This window comes from Pinus tabuliformis, chromosome 4_2, assembly GCF_031772625.1.
Source record: "Pinus tabuliformis cultivar Carrire ecotype Pingquan chromosome 4_2, CPIR1, whole genome shotgun sequence".
In the NCBI taxonomy this organism is placed as follows: Eukaryota; Viridiplantae; Streptophyta; class Pinopsida; order Pinales; family Pinaceae; genus Pinus; species Pinus tabuliformis.
Window position 1 is genome coordinate 529331251 of NC_142304.1, and position 6469 is coordinate 529337719.

The following is a 6469-nucleotide window of genomic DNA, read 5'->3' on the forward strand; positions in this document are numbered from 1 at the left end:
CCTTGTTGGTTGAGGCAACTGGCCTCTATTATGTTTTCTAGGTACATTTTGAGGAGAGACTAAACCATTGTTTGCACAGAACTGAGCGCTGTTCTTCCTTGATGACCGTGTGAGCTTTTCTTGTAGCAAAGATTCAAATTTCAGAGGACACATTCATTTGGTTGGTTGTACATGTGTATTCTCAATCGAGTGGATCCATGTGACTTTAATGTAGCTGTAACAAAGGCAGAAAGACAGAGATATAAGAGGTCGATTTCCTTGGGGTCTTGATTACAACAGCGTATTAAAGGCTGGGCATCGTATGGAAGAGATAAATCATAAAAGCCTGTGTGCAGGGGCTCTAACTACGCAAATGATACTCACCTTTGTTTCATTACAGTGCCATGGAGTTTGGCATAAGCTCATGAGTTGTTCTCAATGCTCTTGCAATTGATCCTGGAAGAAAATGGAAGGGGCCTTGGCGCTGGTTTGATGAATCGATGCTGGACTGTTGTGAACCTTTGGAAAAGGTGAAAGTTGATGGCATGCCTAGCTAATTGTTCTGGAGCTAAGGTTGAAGCTTTCCGCTCCAATCAAAGTTCTATTGATGAATTCCGGAGATTTGTAGCAAAGTGTGCTTCTTCTGAAGATTTCCATGTGATTACATCATATCATAGAGCTCCACTAAAGCAGACAGGATCTGGCCATTTTTCACCGATTGGTGGATACCATGCTGGAAAAGACATGGCACTTGTTTTAGATGTCGCTCGATTCAAGTATCCTCCCCATTGGGTTCCACTTTCACTTCTTTGGGAGGCAATGAATACCATAGACGAAACGACTCAAAAATACAGGGGGTTTATGCTAATCTTGAAGCACCAGCAGGGTCCATCCTTACTTTATACTCTGGTTCTGCAGCTTCTGAAAGCAGAAGGTTTTGACAGTGTAGAAAAAATCCTTTCTGCAGTTTTTGAATCATTACCTGCAAATCTTACAGATTTCATCAAGTGGATTGCCGAAGTTAGAAGGTTGGACAGCTCTGAGAAAACTGTAGATAAGGAAGAAGCTGAGCGAATTGCTATCAAGGGAGAAATATTGCAACAAATAAAGGAAACAGAAATTTACAAGGTTGCGGATAAGTGGTCTTCATCTGCAACCTCATGCTGCACTTTATCATGGTCTACTGAAGATAATTCGTTGGAGATAATTGAAAATGTTTGCTGCCAAAGGGAAGCCACCCAATGTGAACTGATTGGTGTATCGAAAGAGTGTTTTTGTAATAAGGCTTGTATGCTAATGAGCAAGTATAATGCAGTGGATGTATGTATATTGTTATTGAGATATATTAAGCAGAGATAAAGCTTTATCATGCAAGGAGTGTGGTTAGAGTCTGCGCACAAGACATATGGCATATCTTTTCTCAGGTTTGATACATTGACTTGACAACAAAGATATGGAGTATGAAAGCAACATACATGTCTACATGATCTCAAGGAGCACACGAAGGAAATCTATGCCGTCAAGTGGAGCCCCACTGGTCCGTGTACAAATAATCCTAATGAACTCATTTGACTCAGCAATCAAATTATGGGATGTCGAGCAAGGAAGACAATTGTTCAAATTGACTACTCACAGTGAACCTATATATTCAATTGCTTTCAAGTGGGTTGTGCGACGGGTGTCTGCATATATGGTCTGCGAAGGAAGGAAGCGGTGGAATTTACGATGTCTGCTGGAATAGAGAAGAAAGCGAAGGTGAAAAGTAAAGGACCAAACACCACGAAGACATCTGTCACAACAGAAAAACAGGGTCAATTCGCCTATTTTTATCCTCAGTCCTGATTTAAAAGGATCAACGTTCTGGTTTATCTGCCATCAGAGGATTTCAAGAGAAACGAATTTGCCTATTTCGATCCTCAGTCATGATTTCATGAGAACTTTGCTCCAGATTTTGTCTCTTAATAAACCAATCGTAGAAGATTTAGAGGAACGCTGTTCTATTTGTAGAATGGATGAAACGCTTTTTTGTTAATTTTTGTAATGTCAGTTTAAACAACGCCCTGTTTTGGGTCAATCTTTTTTCTACAGACAATCCTATTTATTATTGTAAATTCTTTGTAAAGAGGGAGCATGTAGAGGGGAGAGTTCTGAGTGCTGGAGAATAGAGAGCTTACCATGTACAGTTTTTGACAGAGATTTTTAATGAGATTTCACAGCTCTGACTTCTGAGATTCCTGTGGTATGATAATTTAGCATAAGTTTTTCTTGTGTTTCATATGTGATCTGTTATGTTCCATTTCACTTCATGATCATTTCTAATTGAACAAATGAAGTGTTAAAGTAAGAATTCATGCCTTCCATGCTATGCTTTTAAGTTTGCTCAATATTTAATGTTTTATATTGTTTAAGGAGGATTCAAAGTTATTGTTTGCCCTTCTTAGCTCCTCACCAGTCTTGCCATCCCATTTAAATCTAGATTTGGTGTTAAATTTCTTGCCTACCTTGCTTCAGTCGATAATATCTGTTGTTCATTATATTTCTCTGTTCAAGTTGTGATTTTGCCCATGCAGCCCGGAACAACCCCATCATTTAATTAAAAACCCCTTTTGATCAGTTTACTAACATAATATCAATGTTACCTTATTGGGTCATCTCATCTATTGAAGATTTTACGAGATAGACCGGAGAGAGCCTTCTCCTGCCCCGTAGGGCTAGCTACGAGGCTAAATGGTTTGATGTTGCCTTGAGGTTTACCTTTCTCAGCCTGAGTTGAAATTTCAAGCGCTAACACCCTAAAGGTTGGAGCCTCAAACAAACAAGGTTGGTGCCTTGACAAGATAAGGTTGGATCCCTTGGGGTTGGTGCCTCAGAATTGGAAAGATTGGTGTCCTTGGAGTTGGTGCTCCTAAACACAAGGTTGGTGCCTTGATAAGACAAGGTTGGTACCCTAGATGTTGGAGCCTCACAAATGACCAAGTTGGTGTTTGGAAACATATTGAACACAACAATAACAATAGTGGGCTTCTATGGGGCACAATAATAACAATATGGGGACAACATGGGCACAACAATAACAGTAAGGGTTACAATGACAATAATAATAAGGGAATACACTAGTATTATAGGGACCTAACAAAGCCCATATCTTTATTAGGATCTTCATTCCGACAAAGCCTTGTATTTAATGGTGTTTCGATATCTTGAATATACGAAGTAAAAACGGGAGAGGAGAAAACTTCAAAATGCACATGTTAACTCTAGTTATATTTCAAATTGCTTAAACAAGGAACAACCTCTCTTGTTCTCAGTAAGTAATGATGCCTCTTCCACCCGTACTACAAATATTCAATAAATGCTTCAAGCATACCTTTAAGGAAATAAAATAAAGGTTAAAGAAGAGAAAGGCTTCCTCCACAATGAGGTGATGCAAACAACTTCATCGTGGTATTAAACAGGTCTTCTGGCAATGAAGCGATGCTTTGTATCTCCTTGAGGTGACTCTGTTGGGTTACTCAATAGGCTCGCTCACAGCGGAGTAACACGAGGGAATGTGTTTAACCCATATTATCAAAAGCTTGGTATACTTGTCATCTTTCTCCCCTAACAAAACACTTGAGGTGTGACTAGACTTATGTTGATATTTTTCAAGCTAAGAAAAAAATAGAAGAGATTATTCCTTTAATCAAGATAAGTGATGTTTAGGTTAACTTATTACTTGATGTTCGCATACTAAATCTATTAGTAATTGTCTTAATATGCTCATTTATTTTTTCAGGCAATCAGCTACAAGAAAATAATTTTGATGTCCATGAATGTATGAAACTGAGTCACCCCCGCCCTCTCAGTTTAGTCAAGTTTTCATCAAAATATACTCACCTCATTCAGTGGATGCTTTTGGGGACCAAAATCCCCCCAAAATGGGGGTGTATGATCTGGATTGGATGAGTATCTTCTTTTTCATCCATCTTGATGCTTTCAAAGTAGAAAAAGTGGAGGAATCAATCCACAAGACTATTTTTTCCAGCAGTGCTAGTTTGGAAAATTTCAAGTCAAAAACATCAAGAGTCATTTTGAGACCTTAAATGAACATATTTTGCATTCTCAGCCTTACTATGGAATATGTAAATGTATATGTAATAGGATCATCCTAATAATGAAGGGATTGCATGTGTAATGTGTGGATTGGTGTATATAGCGGTGATGTATTCATTATGGATGGTATGGATGTTATTTCAATGTATGAATCTATTTGAGGTATTTTGAGGCATTTTTGTATTATTATCTATATTTGGGTTGTCATTAATGCTCACATTGTTGTACATTGTGTTAACTATTTAATTTTATGTATTTGGCTTGTAACATTTGTTATGAGAGCATATAATCCTAGGGTTTTTATACTTTGAATGAATCACTTTTACATTTTCATTACATTTTTTATGTGATACTTCAAATGGTGAAATTTTTGGCATATTTAGAAGAAATATCAAGAAAAAATTGGTTAAAATTTAATATTTTAATTCACTATACTTTCATAGATATATTTGGTGGATGTTAGGGTTTGTGATTCATTAATAATGACAACGGAATGTTTCTCCTCGAAAAAAAGAGTAATAATGACAACAGAATGCTTCTCCTAGTGGGAGAAATAGATGGCGGGGAAACCGCTTTACTTTGGGTTGTAAGCATTATTTTAAATTACATCTAAAATCAGCCGGATAATCACCCATGTCGGCTCATGAATGGTTTTTGGTATCTGCACCAAGTTACATGAGTATAAATATTAGCCAAGGAAAGATTGATTTAGTACAAAAAGGTAAGGGAACAGTCAAAAAATGGACTAATCAAATTAATAATGGTGATTCACTCAATGCGTGCTGGATATTTTGTAATTCCAAGCCGTGTCCAAAGTGTGATCGACCAATAGAGAAAAATCAAGGGTGTATGCACATGACATGTGCGTCCCCGTGTGAATTTCAATTCTGTTGGTTATGCCTTGGTGATTGGTTTAAACATAATTCTTGCAATCAATATAGTCCTGATCAGATTGCAACAACATCAGGAAGAATTGATGCAGGGAATCAATCCAAGAATTTGGCCTCCTTCGATTCTTGGAAAAGGTTTGCAGCTAAAACATCTTCTTCGGATAGCTTGGTATTTTATATGGAAAGATGGAAGGCAAATGAAAAGTCAGAGGAAAAGGCGTTATCTGATCTGCAGGCTGTGCGAGAGGTAGAGATTAAAATATTGAATGAGTGTAAACAGACGAAAATGAGTCGATCTGGTTTTAAAAAGTTCAAATGTGTGCTAGATGCATGGTTGCAGATAGCAGAATGCAGGCACATGCTAAAATGGACATATGCATATGGCTATTATTTAACCCCAGCATCCAGCCATCATGATCAGGAAGCTGATATTGTTCGCAAAAAACAAAATCTTTTCAAATTCCTGCAAGGTGAAGCTGAAAGTAGTTTAGAACGACTTCATCATTGCGTTGAACCAGAGTTGCAAGACCATATAGAAATCGCCCTTAAAGCTGACACTGATACTTCGATTGGGAAAAAGGCGTTGCGCAATTTTGATGACTTCTGTATCAAGCTTGGACTCTGATGTTATTTCTTGTTGATATGCTCGTTCTTCTTCTTTCGGTGCCGCTGATTCTGCCTCTGGTTGTGTTGGTCTTGATTCATGCGGGACAAATTTTGCTACACTTTTTCCTTCTTTTCCAAATGAAGGTGCCAACTCAGGTACTGCGATAATCTTTCCTCGCGGAAGCGGTTATAATCTTCCAATGTCATCTCCTAGATGCGTGAGGGTTTCTGCCTTTTGGAGAAATTCAAGGGTTGATATGCAGTTCAGTTGATCAGGGTGGGTGTTCTACATGGTGCTCCACTATTCTTCGACCTCGTCACATACCTCCATACCTCCCTCAGAGTAATCAAATGCTTATCCACTTGTGGCCTAATATCAAGAATTTTCTTTTTTTGTCTTGTCCGATTCCTCCTCAATTTTTTGTACCCTATCCTGGGGGGAGTTGATCTCGTCATCGATTTTCTTTACCTCGCCTTTGTCCCTACAGGTCTTGTTATCAGTGATGCGTTGGTGGAGTTGTTGTCGGAGTGGATACAGTTTCTAGTTTTTCATGGCCAAGCTACCTGACCAATTGTTGACTTGCGCCCTTAGCACATAACCATCCGCCAGGGCAACACGAAGCTTTTAGCGCAGCAGCCCTGTGGAGGCAACACAAAGATTTTAGCGCAGCGGCCATGTGGAGTTTCAGCTCGATCTCTGTGATGTAGCTTGTGGCTGGATTGGGCAGCACTAGTCTTACCGTATGTAAACTCTTCTTCAGCTCCTTGTTGGTGACCACAAGTTCCATTTCTGTTGTCTAAATACGATCGCATCAGCCGGCCAATGTGCAAGACGAAAATTCCTTAGGTGCTTCAATAACTAAATCAACCACAGTTGGCTATAGTGCTTATAGCTTTCATGT

The 6469-nt window shown here is 38.8% G+C and overlaps 1 pseudogene; it reads left to right on the top strand.

Annotated features, from left to right (window-relative positions):
* Nucleotides 1–464: 464 nt before the first annotated feature.
* Nucleotides 465–5586, top strand: LOC149170350 (glutathione gamma-glutamylcysteinyltransferase 1 pseudogene; annotated as a pseudogene).
* The last annotated feature ends 883 nt before the right edge of the window (nt 5587–6469 follow it).